Source organism: Palaemon carinicauda, unplaced genomic scaffold (assembly GCF_036898095.1).
Source record: "Palaemon carinicauda isolate YSFRI2023 unplaced genomic scaffold, ASM3689809v2 scaffold793, whole genome shotgun sequence".
NCBI classification, from domain to species: domain Eukaryota; kingdom Metazoa; phylum Arthropoda; class Malacostraca; order Decapoda; family Palaemonidae; genus Palaemon; species Palaemon carinicauda.
This window is the reverse complement of record NW_027172086.1, coordinates 47,501-68,034: the sequence shown is the minus strand read 5'-3', so window position 1 is coordinate 68,034 and position 20,534 is coordinate 47,501. Positions and strand designations below refer to the sequence as shown.

General features: G+C 34.4%; 1 long non-coding RNA gene across 1 annotated transcript in view; it reads right to left on the bottom strand.

Moving 5' to 3' along the window:
- Nucleotides 1-20,534, bottom strand: part of LOC137637494 (uncharacterized) — a 67,722-nt gene that overhangs the window by 15,931 nt on the left and 31,257 nt on the right. The window contains exons 2-4 of the long non-coding RNA XR_011043668.1: nucleotides 17,240-17,419; nucleotides 12,253-12,370; nucleotides 8,618-8,753 (exon numbers count right to left, since the gene is read on the bottom strand). This is a non-coding gene — a long non-coding RNA (uncharacterized lncRNA). The remainder of the gene's footprint in view (nucleotides 1-8,617; nucleotides 8,754-12,252; nucleotides 12,371-17,239; nucleotides 17,420-20,534) is intronic.

Below are 20,534 nucleotides of genomic sequence, written 5' to 3'. Positions count from 1 at the left end.
GAAAGCAAAGGCTATTGAAAACAGACAAAAACAAAGCAAAATCTATTGAAACCAGACAAAATGAAAGCAAAGGCTATTGGAAACAAGACAAAAAAAGCAAAATCTATTGAAACCAAACAAAATGAAAGCAAAGACCATTGCCAATTTCCCCTATCCACAGGAAAAAAATTAGCGTATAAGATTGGGCTAAGTTTAAACATAATTTGTCAAGATATAAATAAACCAATAAGAAATGTATTAAAGCAAATTGTTGCCTTTCAGCAGAGTGAAGCACTAGCTAATTGCTTCCAGGAACTGAAAAAATTACTAAGTGAAGCTCTTGTTCTAATTGGGTAGTTAAATCTGTGAAACTTCAAAAGTTCAAACTTGCAGCAAATGTTTTTATGTTGAACAGACTAATATGTCTTTTTATACTCTATATATGGAATATCTATTTTAATGTTAATAATTTTTAAAAGTTTATTTCAATTTTTCCTTACTTCTTAAATCATTTATTTATTACCTTTCCTCACTAGGATATTTTTCCCTGTCGGAGCCCATGCGCTCATAGCATCTTGCTTTTCCAACTAGGGTTGTAGTTTAGCTAATAATAAGTATTGTAATTTTGACAAACTTGTTACTCTTTTTTCCCACTGTAGTTTGTGCACTACAAAATGATAAAACCTATAGCACAAGCTGTGCAATCCTTAACAAAATCACTAAATTATGCACAAATCAAGAAAGAGTTGTTAATATCTTTTCCTTTCTTATAGAAAAACAAACGATATTTTATGGGAAATTCAATGCTACTGTAAAGTAGGATTTGAAATATCTAAGACCATTTTCAAAAGACTTTAGTCTATAACTCACCCCAGATTACAGAAGTTGCCAGGTTCAATGGTTTGAAAACTACATAATTCATCAGACCAATGGAAATATAGTTTATACTAATTTCCATGAGCGCACTGGTGTTAGAGAGGACATTAAACAGACGACAAAACAGGATGCAAGTTTGCAATGTTGAAGTAATTCACTTTAGAAGGATGGCCAGATTGTAAATGCCACACACCTGTGGTTTTAGGAAGATAGCTATGTAAGTTGAATGAGTGAGTGAGTGAGGACGTGTTGAAGAAGTGCTCTGTTGAAATATAACAACAATAGTGGCAAGTTAAAAGTGAAAATCCTTAAATTAATAATTTCCAACATTATTAAGTTACATAAATTGGAATCAAAGTCATTGGAATACTAAATAGTGCAAAATTACAAATTAATAGTTGATTACAACTGGGACACAGATAAGAGTTACCAATTATGGTTTCCCCGACTCATTTGGACTTAAACATGGTGTAAACTACTAATATATTAGGAGCCATTAAGAAAATTAGAAAGAAACCTCATGAAAAGACTGAAACTGGAAAATCAGTTGAAGAAGAAACAAATGAATTTTTACAGATAATGCAGAGTACATCAGTATATGATAGTGACAATATGGAGGAAGGTGCTTATGGAAGAAATGAGAAATCAGCGAATGGATCGTTGGACACCCTGGAATCTGATGACACTGAATTGTGCTGGCACTGCAAGACTGTCGCTGCCGATGATGCAATTTGTTGTGATAGATGTCAAAAATGGTATCATTTTGAAAATGCAAGTTCTGGATTAATAGAAAATTTATCACAAACCCACATAAAGCTATTGTGTAATGACCATATTTCATACAAGTGTAGGAATTGCACTGATAAGATCAATGAGAATGCAGCAACCATACAAAGAAAATTATAGGATGAAGAAGTTGCAATGCCCCATCATTTGGTTCAGGTCTTGATGAATAAACTGGAAGAAATGAAGGATAGCATGACAGAAATGAGAAATAAAGTGCAAGAAACAAGAGATGAGATACAAGAATTAAGAAATTAAATGAAAGCATTAAAAAATGAAAAGAAAAGGAATGAAGATGACATAGATAGGAAGCATCTAACTGGTACATATGCTGAAAAGCTGAAATCAAAGAAAACATTGATCGTAAAATCAACTGATGAGGTTTCAGCAATTAATAATAAGAAAACAATTATGACCAATATAAAAGCCCAAGTTGAAAGCACTGGTGAAACAAATGATGGCCTCCTGATCATAAAATTTCCTGATAAACAGAACCTGGAGCAGGCAAAATCAGAATTGGAACAAGGTAATGTAAACAAGATCACTGTTGCTGAAAAAGGAAAACTTAAACCAAAGATAAAACTTACTAATGTACCAGAAGATGATGATGATATTATTCAAAGTCTGAAGCTTAAGAATCATTGGCTAAAAAGACACATCGTAGAAAATGATGATCTGACTATCATAATGCAAGAGAATTTAAGAATGGATAAACATAAACACTATATTATAGAATGTACACCTAAGATACGTAAAGCAATCCATGAAAATGGAGATAAACTTAGTACCACATATAGAATATGTAATGTTTATGACCATTACATGCCCTACCAGTGTTACAAATGCCAGGAATTTGGGCATAGTGCAGCGAGTTGCTAGAATAAACAGTCGTGCCCCAAGTGCACAGGAGAACATAAAGCGGGTCATTGCAGTATTGTTGAAGTTAGATGCATAAATTGTGTAAGAAAGAACTATGATGACATAAAACACAAATCCTATGATAGACAAACTGCAAAGTTTATAAACAAGAAATAACAAGAGCCAGAAACAATACTGACCATGGCTTTGATTAAGAAAATATCATGTAATTTAATAAATACACAATCCATTGGCAATAACACTCATATCATTAAGGAAGTCGTAAGTGATCAAGATGTGGATATTTGCTTATTAACTGAAACTTGGTTGAGTGGGAATGTGAGTGACAGATCAAAATTAAATGAAATGACACCTAAATCTTATAACTTTTATCATGAACCAAGAGAAGACAAAAGAAGTGGTGGCATTGGAATCTTAATTAAGAAATCATATAAGGTTACAGTAAGAAATCATCTCAAAGTTAATTAATTTGTATATATGAATATTAAAATTTTATCTAGAAATGTAAATCTACAAATAGTTATACTTTATAGACCACCGAGGAAAAGCAAAAGAATGTTTCTAGATGAATTTAATAACTTACTAGATACATTGAACAACAATGGAAATACAGTTATGTGGTGATTTCAACCTTTTTAACAGAGTAGACCCATATGTTAATGAATTTAGAGAATTGATTGACAACCATGACCTTGAAAACATAGTGTCTGAACCAACAGCTCAGTCTAATCATATACTAGATCTAGTTATAGTAAATAAAAACATCATCATCATACTAAATATGGAGATTGAACCTGACTGCTCTATATCCCCAATGCATAAGTTAATGTCTTTTGAAATAGATGTTAGAAAAAATAATGCAATACAGAAGGAAATCACATACAGAATTAAGACCAACTTTAATCCAAAAGAGTTCATTGAACAAAGCCTAGAGGATATAAAAGGGATAACACCAGTCTGTAACTGTGAAGAGAAGCACACCCTAGTAGAGAGACAATCCTATATAAACTGCATTACTGATAGAAGTAAAACAATACTTGCAACTAATTATAATAATAGGTGCCCGGACAAAAAAAATCCCAATTAAAGAAAAATCAAATTGGTTTGATAATGAATTACACGAAGAAAAAAAAGAAAAAGAAAAATGGAGGATAAATGGAAAAGAAATAAAAATAATGAAAGCTGGCAACATTACAAATCAGCTAGAAATCACTACAATTACCTTATCTCAGTTAAAAAAAAAAGGCTTATTATAAAAAAGTGTGCAATGAAAATGACCCACGGAAAATACATAAGAACCTAACATATTGCCTGACATACCTAATGATCCTAAATGCCTAGCAAATGATTATATTGATTATTTTGAAGAAAAAATAAATCAAATCTGCTCCAATTTTCGCAACATCGGTAAAACAGAACGAAGGAATACATCAGCAACAGGCGTAAGTAAGCTAAGGGTATTCAAAGAGTTAAGTCAGAGTGATTATATGAGAATAATAAAGAAAGTAAAAAAAAACCTACTGCGGAAATGACCCATTTCTAATTGACGATGTAAAAGATGCAGAAAATTTCACCAAACTACAAGAGACCTATTGTGAGAAAGTTGCATGTATCAAGCCTGTCTATAAAGGAAAAGGTGATATAGACAATTTAAGTTCATATAGGCCAATACCAAATCTGTCATATTTTTCGAAAATTATTGAAATTGCTGTACACGAATAAACCTGGAAATATCTGAAACAATCTAATGCCATACCTGATGATCAATCTGCATACAGAGAAAATTACTCCACAGAAACAACAGTGTTAGCGATTAAAAATGACATAACTGAAATTATAACAAATGGCAAGTGTTGCATTCTTGTGATGCTGGATCTAAGTGCAGCACTTGATACTGTAGAACATACATATCTGATGGAAGACCTTAAAGCTGTGGGCATTGTAGAACGAGCATATGACTGGTTTGTGAGTTATATTGAAAACTGCAAAGTTAAAGCAGTGATATCAAATATTGAATCTGAGACAAGAAAACTAACCAAAGGGGTGCCTCAAGGCAGTGTACAAGGTTTTCTCCTGTTTGAAATTTACACGATTGAACTGGCAAATAAACTTGAAACTCACAGAGTTAAGTTTAAAATATACGCTGATGATACACAATTCTATTTCCCAATAGCATCAGTTGATGAAGCTAAAAGAAAGATACATGAAATAATGAATGACATTAAGGCTTGGATGTTAACAAAAGAGCTCAAGCTCAATGAAGATAAAAGTAAATGTATTATTTTTGGAAATGAAAAAGATATAAAAAGAATTGAATGCTTCCAAAGAAATGAAATAAGTCAATCGATCATTGACCTAAAGAAATCCGTCAGAAATCTTCAAGTAATCATGGATGATAAGACTGACAATGAATGAACATATAAATAACATGGTAAGAAATTGTAACTATCACATTAAAAACATAGCATTTATTAGTAAATACTTAAATGAAAAATCTATGGTCATACTCATTAATCACCATATATTTTCAAGAATTGATTACTGCAACTCACTGTTCTATGGCTTACCAAATTATCAGCTGAAGAAAATTCAGAAAGTACAAAACAGAACCGCTAGATTAATAAAAGGACTACACAATAGGGAAAGAGTTACCCCTGCACTAATTAAATTACACTGGCTGCCGGTAAAGGCGAGAATTGAATACAAGCTACTCTTACTAATGTTTAAGATACTGAACCAAAATGAACCAAAATATCTAAAAGAATGCCTGAAAAAACTAGAACTAGAAACAAATGTTACCATAAGACACATGAATGACAAACAGACTATCTGAACCAAGAAAAAAATAGTAAATTTGGTAAAAGGGCTTTAAGCTACTGTGCGCCTAGACATTATAATAAACTGCCAACTGAAATGAAGGACCTAAAGGGAAAAATTGAATTTAAGAAGAAACTAGACATTACTTTTCACAAGATCATATGATTTGGAAGATGCTACAATCAAAGAATTGTATAAGTTATAATGAAAATATTTCGTTAGATGATTGACATGGACCCACCGGAGAAGTGGTTCACTCGACTTCAGTGGAGGGTTGGATTTAAACCCAAACCAAGAAAGTAAGGGAAACGGGCAACAACTTTCATACTAATGCTCATTGTAAGGGATGTAACTCTCTCAACCCCACGGTCTGGCAAATGCGAGCAGCTATGGTATTTCTTTTCTCTGTTTCAATGACCTGTACATTAAAGAGGACTTTGTTTTTTGTATTTGATCGGATCACATCCCTGTACTTCCTCGTACTTGGCCTTTGAAAAACCCAGCTATGGAACCTCGATATACCTTGGAGGCTGTCCATGGCAGCAGACTCAAATGTCGGGATGACGTATCTTCATACTTGAGTCTCCCCCTGGGTCCCTACCGTCAACGTGGAATATTCTGGTTCGATCTACTATGGAAGGTGTCTGCGAAAAGACCAGGAACTAGAATGCTATCAGACATAGTTTAAGGAATTCCATTACTCAAAGAATGCCAGAAATGCCCTAATAAGCAGCCCTAAGGGTCGTCGTCTCTAGAGCCATCTTCCTGAAGGAATACACAGGAGAAGTTGGTTGGTGTGGGGTCTTTGCCAACAACTGTGCGCACCTCATGCAGCATCACGGTACAAATAATGACATCAGAATTGAGAAGTCACCTGTTCCTATGTTTCAAGCACGACTGAGCTGGAAGATTCTGGCGTCTGAGAAAACTTGGTCATGATTCGGGCTTTGAGTGTAGGAAGATCTAGATCAAGGAGTAGTATAAGTGTGTTGTTAGAACTAGCGCGATGGTCTCACCAAAGTGTCTGAGGAACGTCATGAGGCAAGAGAGAGCATGAGGGTATCTGCCAACGTCATGACCGGTAGTGTTTGTGGTCAGTCTCGTTAGACAACAAAGTAAAGACGGAAGTAAAGAGACACATTCTTACACTCTACACACCACAAAGTGGCAAGTCGACCTTTAATTGATCACTGCAAAGGATAAAGAAATTACATAAAGCCAATAGTTGCATCATTGGCATACTGTACAACATTGGTCCCAAATTACTCTCTATGAGTAATCCAAGTTCATCACAAATGTCAAAAACTATTCAGGAGAAAACTAAGCAAGTTAATGAAAACTAATTGACCTTGTTCAGGTGGAAAGACGATTTATGAAATGACATGAAGGAAAAGGGTCTAAGAGAACAAGATTTACAGGACAGAGGAAGAAGGAGAATGCCGACTAGAAACAGCAACCTTATACACAAATGGAAAACACTGACGGTAAAGACAACGACATGAAACTTATCAACTATACCAAGGCAGACATTTACAGGTTGTGTAACCTCTTATAAGCATCTGTTTATATTGTTTAGGGCTATGCAGTGCGCAAGTGAGTGTGGTTTCTATACACATTATAAGAATGTGTACAGAAACAGTTGAAGAAATAGTTTTAACCAGAGAGGGACTTATGCTTTTATCTATCTCCTCAAATTAGGAACGATGGAATATTGAATATAATCTCTGGCTGAACAACTTTTTAAAAACGTACAGTAATTAGAATGTCTAACATCTTCAAAAATGAATTCATGGATAAAAAAGTTGCCTTTGCATTAACAAAAAGACCCAAACTGAAAGCTATAATTCAATTGATTAAATTATAAAAACTAATAGGCCTTTGAGATGGTTGGATTCAAATATTTCCCAACTGAACTATAGGCAAAGTCTATTTTTTTGGTCTCTCTCTATTTGTAAGGTGTACAGCAGAAGTAATAATCATAATCGTCAAATTAGGAAAGACAGTATACAATGCTCTGATGTAAAGAGTAGACTATGAAGTAGATGCCAACTGTACAGCATCTTGTTTAACTAATTATTATTATTATTATTATTATCATTATTATTATTATCATTATTATTAAATGCTAACCTACAACCCTAGTTGGAAAAGCTCGATGCTATAAGCCCAGGGGCCCCAACAGGTAAAATAACCCAGTCAGGAAAGGAAACAAGGAAAATAAAATATTCTAAGAATAATAACAACATTGAAATAAATATTTCCTATATAAACTATAAAAACTTCAACAAAATAAAAGGAAAAGAAACTAGATAGAACAGTGTGCCCGAGTGTACCCTCAAGCATGAGAACTCTAACCTAAGACAGTGGAAGACCATTGCACAGAGGCAATGGCACTACCCAAAACTAAAGAACAATGGTTTGATTTTGGAATGTCCTTCTCCTAGAAGAGCTGCTTACCATAGCTGAAGAGTCTCTTCTACCCTTACCAAGAGGAAAGTAACCACTGAACAATTGCAGTAGTTATTCTCTTGAGAGAAGAAGAATTGTTTGGTAATTCCAGTGTTGTCAAGTGTCTGAGGAAAGAGGAGATTGTGTTAAGAATAGGCCAGACTATTCTGTGTATGTGTAGGCAAAGAGGAAATAAGCCGTAACCAGAGAGAGGGATCCAATATAGTACTGTCTGGCCAGTCAAAAGACCCAATAGCTCTCTGGCGGTAGTATCTAACCAATGCAATCTCATAGCAAATGTAAGAAACCTATTTTGAAAAATCTGAAGAATAATACAGTATGAAGGTGTTTTAATACATGATATATTCATGTTTTGATGTAATGAATCAGAATATGTCTGTAAGTAACGTATGGAATTTAGTACTGTATCTTGTTCGCTGGATTGAGAATAGCATATATTAATAAGTTTTGTTGTGTTAGGTTGTTATGTAAAGTTATTTTATAATTATTTGTGTAAAAAGTGGTTGTTATAGATGTGGTATAAAACTACTACCGAGGACATTTTAAAGTTATCTAATATTGACAGGAAAATGTGAACGTACGTGATAGCATGCAAATGAGAAGCTAGTGGAATAAAGTAGAAAATAGGCGAGTATGTTTGACGTTGGTCCACAGAGCCTTAACACCACTACAATGACAGTACAGTACTAAGGCAAGCAGTTAATTCTAATAGCAAGGCCTTCTCCATCATGAGGCTCAATACTACACAGTATTCTAGAAGTAATAATAATAATAATTTATCAATCAGCTGATTAATAAATTCATTCATTCTTACCTTGGTTGAAACCATGAAGCTCTGCACTATCTCGGTTGGGCTGGGCTTACACCCACCAGACACTAGCCCACTGTGCCATTCCCCAGTGGGAGCGCAAGTGGGGACACGAATGAGAGCTTCAACCCGGCTATCTCACCTGAAATTAAAAATATAGATATCTTTATTCATTTTGAAAAGAAATTTAAATCAGCATAATTAAAAATGAAATACAGTAGTGTTGAATGGTAAAATTCCTCCTGGTATGTAAAACTAAATGCTGGACAATTAATGATGTCTAAATACAGTACTCTCTAATTAAATATGATTATCAAAATAGGATTTTCAATAATAATAATAATAATAATAAGGACCATGAATTTGCCTGAAAGATACATGAGGAAGACCGACCAAAGAAAGGGTTTATAAGTGAATATGGATGCGCAAAGCAAAACATGAAAAAGTACAGTATACAGGAAGGTGACAGGTTAGGAGTGACGAGTGATATAATGTTTGCGAACGTATATGATGAAAGGTATGATTCAGTTTATCAAATTCAGCAATGAAAACTACAAATTTAAAAAATAATTTCTATTATCCTAGCTATACGGAATCATTTCTTGGGGTTAGCTCCGACGCAGATTTGTTACGACATAACTGAAGAATTATTGTGGGCCCGGCAGCCTTGTATGGCTGTGAGCACACAGCCGCTAGCATCAACACACTGATGCTCATGGTGCGACCACAAGGCTGCCAGGCCCACGGTAATTCTCCAATCTGGCAGTAACTGAAATGCATCAGAGATAACCCCAATAAAGCATAAAGAATTTTACCAGTAGTAGGAACAAATGGAAATACAAGACATTGAGAAAACTAAATTGAGTTAAGCTAAATGAAAGTAGAATCTATAGAGTATGTTGTTGGAATGATGATTGTTAAGTCTGGGAGATGAGGATTCAAGAACATTAAAGCTGGCAGTTTAAAACAGCTATGGACAAAAACACCATTATCTAGCAGACCCTGTCACTTTCCACAGCCTGTTACAAGAAAGAGGTTGAGGGGCAGTGAATGAATAAATGAATGAATGATTGTCAATTACCTGGCATCATAACTTTAATGGCCTATACCTACAGGAGTATGTTTAATAAAGAAATAATAGAAAGGGTTATAAGATGACTATACTCGTAATAAAAGAGGTTTCAAATGTGTGTTGTACATGAGTGTGTTTGTGTACTGTACTATTTAGTACATTAGGGATGAGAGTGTTCATGAAGCTGGATTTAATATGACCTAGGAAGAAGAGTACACCAATAACATTTATAGCAGCTGAAAAGCATATTCAATTTAAAAACCTGTTTTGGACCAGCTAATACACCAGCTGTCTTTCAATGATCTTTGAATATCCAAGAAGAGTTATATTGATATGGATATGATAATAAAGAAATCAATTGTAGGGCATATGCAGTTAGTGAATGGAGTGCTAAGGAAGGTGGAAGTGAGGTGAAAGAATTTACATGTGCATGATTAGGTGAAGAAGAATTTTCAGGACAAAGCAAATACATATGACCTATATTATTCTAATAGTAAGCCCTTCTCCATCATGAGGCTCAATACTACACAGTACTCTACAAGTTTTATTCCAGCTACGACCAAGTTGTGGAATGATCTTCCTAATCAGGTATAGTTGAATCGGTGGAACTTTTCAAACACGAACCAAATGTTCTCATGTTGAACAGACTGACATAAATCTCTTAGTATAGTTTATATATGTAAGATCTATTTTAATGTTGTTATTGTGTTTAGAACATTTTATTGTTTTAATGTTGTTAATGTTCTAAAAATATTCTATTTAAATTATTTGACTTCTTTTCATAGTTTATTTCCTTTCCTCACTGGCTAGTTTTAACCGTTGAAGCCCTTGGGCTTGAAGCATCCTGTTTTTTCAACTAGGGTTGTAGCTTAGCTAGAAATAATAATAATAATAATAATAATAATAATGATGATGATAATGGTGGAGAACATTGACCCTATAATTTTCTCCCAAAGGGCCGATGATGATAAGCAATGCAGAGGTGGCAGCAATTCAAGACTTGATTAAGTTTTGTAAGGTGTAAAAGAAATGGTTAAGGATGGTCTTTCTATGGTTCTATTCAAAGTACGAATGAATCAGAGCATCAAAGTAATAAGAGATCTATTTACGAAACAAAAACAATTCAGTACCATGAACATTAATAGGTACAGTATCTGGAAGAATTAAAAGCAATGCAAACAGTGATGCCTTTTTAAAAGATTTTGATAGCTGTATGAGAGTGGGGTAAGAGTACATTCTGGAATAGTAACCTCGCGTATAAATCTGATAATGTGAACAAACATTAGTGGATTACATTTAGTGTGTTCGAGTTGTCTTCATTTCTAATGTGGATTGACTAGACATATTTGAAGATTTCCTTGGTGAATGCTAGTCCGATACGTGATGTAACTTGGAGTCGGATGTTCCAAAAAGAGCAGCAAGTATTGTTTGAAAATACATGAACCTGGACTGGGTCATATAGCTACTTGGGAGGGAATGAAGTCGAAAGTAAATATATGGGATATGAAAAAGGATATGCATAATTTTGTTGTTCTGAGAGATGAGTAAATGTCACATTCTTTTTTGAGAAAGAATGATACAGGAATGGATGTGGAAAATGAATTATTGATGAAAGAGCATAAGATGGCTAAAAGAATTCAGAGTGAGTGGCTTTGTAATGCTAATTTTTCACGGAAGAATGAAGGAATTGTAATCATTGGAAGATGTGGAAGAAATTAATTATACCAATGATATACGACCCGGAAAATTGTAACAAGAAATGTACTCCTACTTTAATATGAAAAGGGATGTAAAGAGAAGATTTGCTAGAAGCCTTGTAATTTGCTGTAGAATGTTATATCCTGTGTGAATGTATGGATGAAGAAGTGAATGTTAAAGCTTTTTCAATGAATGGCACAACTGGAATGTGGAGGACTGTGGATGATAGTTTTGGCCATACACAATGAGAAAGTTCAATTTGTAAATCTGCTGTATATTACAATACTGTAAGTGATGTTTATTATTATTATCATCATCATTATTATTACTATTGTTATTATTATTATTATCACTTGCTAAGCTACAACACTAGTTAGAAAAGCAGGATGCTATAAGCCCAAGGGCTCCAACAGGGAAAATAGCCCAGTGAGGTAAGGATATAAATAAAATCTTTTAAGAACAGTAACAATATTAAAATAAATCTTTATATGAATTATAAAACCTTTAACCAGAGGAAGAAAAATAAGATAAAATAGTGTGCCCGATTGAACCCTCTAATAATAGATCTCTAAGCCAAGACAGTGGAAGACCATGGGTACAGAGGCTATGGCACTACCCGAGACCAGTGAATGAGTGTCCTTCTACTCGAAGAGCTGCTTACCAAAGCTAAAGTCTCTTCCACCCTTAACAAGAGGAAAGTAGCCCCTGAACAACTACGGTACAGTAATTAACACCTTGTTTGTCAGAAAGGAAAACTGAGTGTATATGAGAACTTTATATACATTATTTAAGAAATATAAAGCAGAAATAAAAGAAACTTAAGCCTATAAATCAACTATTCTATGATATTTTAAATTAAAGTCATTCTTACCTTTAACATCTGAATATCTGTCCACAGGGGAACAAAGGTCTTTGTATGTCCAAGCTACAAATTTTCTTGATTTTTTAATCCATCGTCATCTCTTACTTCCCTTCCTTGTATCCACCATCTAAGGAAATGTAAATTTGCATTATTAAAAATAAATGATCCTAGGCAAAACAGGATGTCTAAATACCCCCAAAATAATTAGAATTGTCCATTTAGTTTCATGTGGCTACTATAAAGGTATGGTCAAAAGACCAGTATGCGAAGAACTGAAAAGAGGAGACAGTTCAAGTCAAAGAAGTTAGACAGCTTAGGTAGAAAGAAACTGGAGGTAGATGGAAATGGTTTGGGCATGCTCTTTGCATTCTCCAAGAGAGATTAGTTCACCAATGTTCAGCTGGGTTTCACAAGGCACTAATACAGTTGGAAGACCCAGGCCTACATGGCTAAAGACTATGAAGCGTGAAGTAAGAGATAATGAATGAAGAAGTATTGATTTAAAAGCTGAAAATAGATACAACTGGCGAAATCTAACCGAGCCCCTTTGCATCAATAAGCATAGGAAATGATTATGTATATTGAAGAATAATCTATGCAAGACTTAAAAAACACTACAAATACATTTGCATGATTAAAGAACTTTTTTTTTAAATGTTCAATAAACACCCGTACTACATTCATTAGTTATAGATAGAGAATTCTGTACCAAAAAAAAACAAGCATTTTTCATCCTTAATTATTTATCATTAATTTGATTTATTCATTCTTCATTTCATATGACAGAATTATATGAAATCTGGCAGAAATTGTACAAGGCAAGTGACATTAGAGAGAGAATATTTAGCATTAATTAGAAAATGGAAAAATCAGAAGCAAACATACACTAGTTTAAATATTGAATTATTTCAATACTTAATAAGCTTTCATGTTCTAAACCCCTCTGAAGTATAAGAAATCTTGGGGAAATTGCACAAGTCCTAACATTAGAGGGAGAGTACTTGGCATCCTGCCTAGTATCGGGAAAATCAAACACAAACTAATCTAAATAGAATGAATTATTTCAATACTTAACCGGCTTACTTGTGCTAAAAACCTCAGCATTTTAACCTTGGAGTTCAGCATCATGATAAAACTATTATGCAAATACCATTTATGGACCCAGCAGGAAAATCCAAAGGCCATGCTTAATAATGACACCATACAATCCTGTTTATAGCGATTGCAATATAAGCCAAACAAGCCCAAAGTCGAAGGGATACTGGTGCTACTGGCTTAATAGGTAAAAAAGAAAGTTTAGAGGTGAATGGTAGCTTGACTTGAGTTACTTTAAGTGATTGATGACACTGGAAAAGCGTATGCACTATTTACCTAAAACAGACCTTGAAACTGAGCATCATAACCATAAAATGTACAGCAAACACTTTGCCAAGATGCGAAGGCACTCGTAACTACTTTTGAATTTATCAAAAACACGACAGAAGATGATAAGGACCCATATAATAGGTGAATGCTAAGCTGATCATTCACTACCCTTTTAAAGAGAATTGAGCAAACAAATCCCCTTTAAAAATTTGCATCTCTACCCAAATTCTTTTAATTTAATATTGTCAGAGATTAACAATTTAGTACATTTACCTTCTGGATACTTTCCAGAGTGAATCCTTTTGTATGGTACAGCATTTTCCAGATACTTTCTTCAGCTAATGCTATCCATTAACTAGATCCTTTGAACCCTTAGAATGTTCCCATTATCCTGAATATCAACATCTACAACCATTGCATAACACACACAAGCCTATTAGGTTATAAACCTCAACTATGTTACTCAGTAAGAGTACGAATGGAGAAATACCTTACGATCAGTAAAAACATTAAATATTTCCTGCAAATTTGAACTTCTGGAGATTATTCCACAATCTGGTTACAGCTGGAATAAAACTTCCTGAATAGTATTGAACCTTAAGATGGAAAAGGCAAGACTATTGGAACTAGCTGCATACCAAGTACTACATACAGCATGGTACAGTCGGCAAAGATCTGAAGTGAATGATAAGTATGATGTATTATTGGGGAATAAATTTCTGAATACAGACAGAATGATATTGCATCAAGTATAAGAAATTATTGAAGTAAGGCTGGGCGAGTATATAAGCACTTACTGCACTTGCAAGTTAAGAATAGGAATCTTAAAAGAAAACTAGTTATATGAAGCTTAAGCATATGCTATACAGATTATGAAATAAACAGGACACAATCATTGCATGGCAAGTAAGAAGTTGGTGGAGTAGGAATCTGGGTATAAAAGGGAATAATCAAGATGTTTTATGTAGACGAGTCTATAGTAGATTATAAAACGAAGCTTATGGCGCTAGAATCGGACTGAATGATAAATGTGGAAGACCAAAGAGGGCTGTTACAGGTGACTGTGGACGTGCCAAGGAAAAGATGAAGGAGAAGTATACAGGAAGGTGATAGGTAAGGGGGGACTAGTACTGTAATACTTGTGAATGTTTATGTTTCGGGTGATCATTTAATGCCCCGTTAATTTTGACAATGAAAATGGTAATATAAGAAGTTGAGAAAATTAATTTGAGTCATAATTTGAATAAAAATGAGAAGCAGAATGTATAAAGAATGTTGTTGATAAGACGATCAAGAAGTAGAATGTGTATAGTATGTTGTTAGAAAGATTATCGTGAAGTAGAATGTCTACACTACATTGCTGGAAAGACAAAAGTATGTAGTAGAATGTATATAGTATATGGTGTGTCATTAGAAAGACAATCGCTTGGTCAGAAAGATGATTTAGGGATGTTAAGGCTGGTAGTTTAAAACAGCTTTGAGTGAAAACATTACTATCGTATCTATCAGAGACCATGTCATTTTCCAAAGCAGTATTGTCAAGACTTACAAAAAAGGGGTGCGTTTACACCAGGTCATAGTCCATGATATAATATAGTCTAATTGTACCTGTGTGAAAGACGGATGGAAGTTTTTGATGCGTATTGATTAAAGAGAGGTGAATGAGAGGGACTGTGAAAAACAGGTTTCCAATGTATATTGTATTAGTACAGTATTTATATATAGCGTGCACAGGATGAAAGTGTTTATGAAGTTCGATTCAGTTCATGGCTATTATCAAAAGCCAGTTTGTGCACAACCCAATGAAAATATTTACCTATAATGGTGCAGAGTTTTTGGGAAAATCATTTGAGAATATGTTGCAAGAATGCATACTTCAGCATGTCAACAATTCCTTATAATCCAAGAGCAAATGGGTTGGCTAAACCTCAGTTCAATTTGCTGTGAATGTTTTTTATATTGATCAGGCTTACATAAGTCTTCCTTCATAGTTTACAAATGAGATCTATATAAATATTAGATATCAAGATATTTGATATTCTGCATTCACTACTTCTCCTATAGTTTATTTCTTTATTTCCTTTCCTCACTGGGATATTTTTCCTGTTGGGGACCTTGTGCTTATAGCATCATGCTTTTCCAACCAAGGTTGTAGCTTTGCTAGTAATAATAATAATAACGAACATAGAGAGAATATAGAGTGAAATATTGCAATGAATGGACAAGAATGAATGAAAGGAATGGGACTTGTATACAAAAGGTCCACAACTTACAACCATTTAACTTACAACTATTTAGATATGAGCGAGATATATGTTAAACATAAATTAGCTTATATAACCCCTATCTTCAAAAGTGGATCAAGACTAGAGGCAAGCAATTATAGACCTGTTAGTCTAACCACATATTATGAAAGTGTATGAGAGGGTAATAAAAAAGAAAATAATGAACCATTTGGTCAAAAATAATTTGTTTAATATGGGTCAACACGGTTTCGTACCTGGAAAAAGTACACAGACCCAACTGATAGCTCACTATGAAAACATATACAATAATATGATAAATGAAAAAGACACAGATGTGATCTATCTAGATTTTGCAAAAGCCTTTGACAAGGTAGACCATAACATATTGGAGAAAAAAAATGAGAAAGCATAATATTGTGGGAAAGATAGGAAAATGGGTAAAAGAATTCCTGCAAAACAGAAAACAGATAGTGGTTGCAAATGACGAGAAATCAGATGAAGCCCAGGTAGTATCTGGTGTGCCCCAAGGTACGGTATTAGCTGCACTGCTATTTGTTATTATGATCTCAGACATAGACTGTGATGTTGAAAACTCCGTAGTGAGAAGTTTCGCCGATGACACAAGAATAAGTAGAGAAATTACTTGTGATGAAGATAGGAACTCACTACAAAGAGAACCACAAATATCTTAGCTCCTTCAGGATTTTCCCAAAGTATTCAAGGACAACCGCCAGCAGGAACCCACGGCTCTATCAAAACCCATACCAAGTCATATTGTTACAGAAGGACCCCCAGTTGAAGCAGGCTTCAGATGGCTGGGTCCAGACAAACTAGCCAGAAGGGCAATTATTCAAGGGCATGGAGCAGCCAGAAATCTGCCAGAAAGCTATCAGCCACTGGGCATCTCCCCTCCACAGGGTCTGTAAAGGAGACAGCACAAGGCATCCCTGCGGTGACTTAATGTTCAAACAGTAACAGACAGGTACCCTGTATCTGAAGTTGCTGATATAACTTACCAGCTCAAACGGCAAGAATATCCTTGAATGTCAATCTCCTAAAAGGGTACAGTACAGTATTACCAAGTCCCGGATGCAAAATAGGATGTAGAAAAGATGGCAATCATCACACCAACAGGGACATACATTTAATCACAGCTGTTTTGGCCTTCAAAATAAGCTATAAAAAATTTGGAAACCATTTGTATTTTTCCTAACTATAAAAACCTTGAGCTCTTTACAATGGATATTATTTTGGACAATGGGAAGAAAATAGACAAAAGACTTTCAGACTTAACCTAACCATTGCCCTATTCACTTTTACAGGGATGTAACAAACACTTATATCACAAATTTTAAGTAATTTGTATTTTTCCTAACAGTACTTACCTCAAACTATTTTCTTATGAGAGTCTGGGATCTCTCAACCAAGAATTTTGCGTAGTTGCCCCTCTCTCCGCTGCCTCTCAGGGGCGCCCCAGGGCGTAAGGCTACTCGCCCGGGTGCGACCCAGGTCACACGCGTGGCCATGCTTGTTAGCCAGCAAGATTCTGGCTGTACAATTGTCTCCTGTAAAAAAGAAAAGTATTTAAGGAATAGCAATGGTATAAGCAATAACATAGGCTAATTGACCAAATAAGCAAGACATCAAAAGCACCTTACAGAAGTACTATTAAGTTTAAAACATACATTCTAAGAGTGCTGGGTATACTAGTTTAAAAGGTTATTTTAATCAACAGCATAAGATTTTTTATTATAGCGTATTCAAGGAATTCAAATAAATGTTATCCGCTTAACTCTTTTACCCCCGGGCTATTTGGAACTTTCCAACCCTTAACCCCCAGGAGTTATTCTTTTTCAAGCACATTTTGCAGTATATATATTTTTTTTTTAAATTGCTCTAACGGCCTTAATTTTCGTCATAGAGAGGTCAGGTTGGTCTCATTCTCTTGGAAAATGCTTGAAGTTTCTCAAAATATTATCAAAAATATGCAAAAAAAAAAATGTAAATAGCAGTTTTTTTGCAAGGACGTACCGGTACGTCCATGGTGGTATAGGGATGAGTTTTGTGAAACGTACCGATACGTCCTTTGGGGGTAAAAGGGTTAATATACAAAAGTGGGTGTAACTTGCAAAAAGCTATTCCAGTAGATATTGAAAGAATTATCAGCCATTTAACTCCCTGCGTTGTAGTGTTTATATACCTAAATAGTATTGTAATGTATATTAAATCATTCTTGTGATGAATATCAACTGAAAACAATAGAAAACTTTCCGACTATAAGCTTCACAACTAGTATATTTTGCAATTCTAACATGTTTTCTGAGTCACTTAAAACAATCTAGAACTGCATTTGAAGGACTTGTAACCATAGTACAGTAAACATTTAAGAGTGGGCAATTGTAACATTGTAGTAGCTACTACAAAATGTGAAAATAAACAACTGAACACAGTTTTATCATCTTAAAATCACAATGATAGCGGCCACCTGTATGTACGATGACTTTCTTAGAATACGGCAGTGTAAGGGCAATTGCAGAGGGATGTTAACCCCCATTAGGCAAGTAAGGACATGGCTTGTAGGTTAGGTTAGGTTAGGGGGGGTTAGGTTAACTGGTGTCCATTTTCTTATACACTGGAGGAACTGGCCGCTAATATGCAAAGGCTCTTAAAATTCTGTTTATGACACGAAATTACCGATCTAACCCCTGACCTAATATTACCACATCTTGTTCAAAAACTTCTAACAAGGGCTGTGTCTCGGAGAGAGAGAGAGAGAGAGAGAGAGAGAGAGAGAGAGAGAGAGAGAGAGAGAGAGAGAGAGAGAGAGAGAGAGAGAGAGAGAGAGAGAGAGTTGTGTCTTGCCTAGCCTGTCTCAATAGGGTCATTAACTATACTGTCCCTGACTTGTCACAGGAAAAGGGTAGTTCCAAACCAACGTACATTAGGCTTCCTTCGATAGACAGTCTGGCATCCATAGGAGGGATTAAATAAGCATATATAATTCTTAATATCCGAGCCTTTTCTAAATCTAATGAACTTTATCTTTACAAGTAAAATGAAGACCACAGCCTAACTGTTGTAAACCCAATGAAAAAAAAAAGTTGATTTCATACGTCATCCAGATAAGTGTTATAATTCAACTAATATATAGGCTAATAATAAAAGCAATACACATCTATTCAAGCTTCCTATATAGACAAATATACATCGTTTACCCCAGCCGAGTGGGACAGAATATGCCACCACTAAGAGTCTAGCATAAGATAAGTCAATACTGTATATTTGCGAAACGAAAAATAATATATATCGAACATATAAATCATTTCTTAATAATAACTATAAAGATAACATTTTTAAGTGAGAAATTGCATATCTAAATATATAAAACTTCTTACCAATACTTAGGCGTGCAACGTGTTTACATCAGTCCGAGTTCTTGTGCTGCAGACGACACAAATTTCGGAACTTATAAGTTTACTTTAATTTTAATAAAACTTATACATTTTTTTTATTAATACAAATTATATTTCTTTTAAATGATAAAAAACTAAATATACAATATCTAGTTAATTTCCTGTATTATCTGTCAGTTTTCTTAAGAATAATATTCGAAGTAAAGAAAAAATTTGACTTTAAAACTACACCATAAACATTGCTTGTGGTCTGAAAGTGTCGTAACCATGGTAACCTGGCATTATTGAAGCATTTCTATCTATAAGTAAATAAGTACTTACAAGTACTATGTTCGATAGCATTTAACAATTAAGTGGATATGTATGTAAAGGGAAAACGCATGTTTAATTAAATTTCAGAAGTTAAAAGTATCGACTGAACTACTAAATGCCTTTTTGTTCGCTATAAATATATGCTACAATATACGTCCTCGATCTATGAACCACTCAATTATATTTCAGCCTAAAATACAAATTATATTAAATATATTACTTAAGTAAATTGATTTATATAAACGTTGCAATTGAGAGATATTTAAATGCCTTAAAATATAGAAAACTGATAGCGTATATAAGCTTGGGAGATCAGTTACGATTTATTTATACACACACACACACACAATATATATATATATATATATATATTATATATATATATATATATATATATATATATATATATATATATATATATAATCGTAGGTTTAAATATTCATTCAGTCAGTCAGAGAGAGAGAGAGAGAGAGAGAGAGAGAGAGAGAGAGAGAGAGAGAGAGAGAGAGAGAGAGAGAGCGCTTTTGACTTCGTGTACTGTAAGATACAGCTCACGAAGTAAAAATTGTTGAATCATGGAAGGGAGAGCTCCTTACACACGCACAGAGAGAGAGAGAGAGAGAGAGAGAGAGAGAGAGAGAGAGAGAGAGAGAGAGAGAGAGATTCGTTGTCTTCGTATTACGATTATTTCTAAAATAACAACGAGAAGAGAGAATTCACTCTTCACGTTCTTTCTCTCTGATCTGAAATTGTAGGCAAGTCAACTCGTACCAAATCTCTCTCTCTCTCTCTCTCTCTCTCTCTCTCTCTCTCGTGTATATATATATATATATATATATAATTCATCCCATTCGAATAATGAATAATGATGACTTATGAATGTAATACTTAATGATTCGTTGTGTGGTGGCTTCTTATTTACACCCAAGTGACAGAAACGACCACAAGTTTAGTG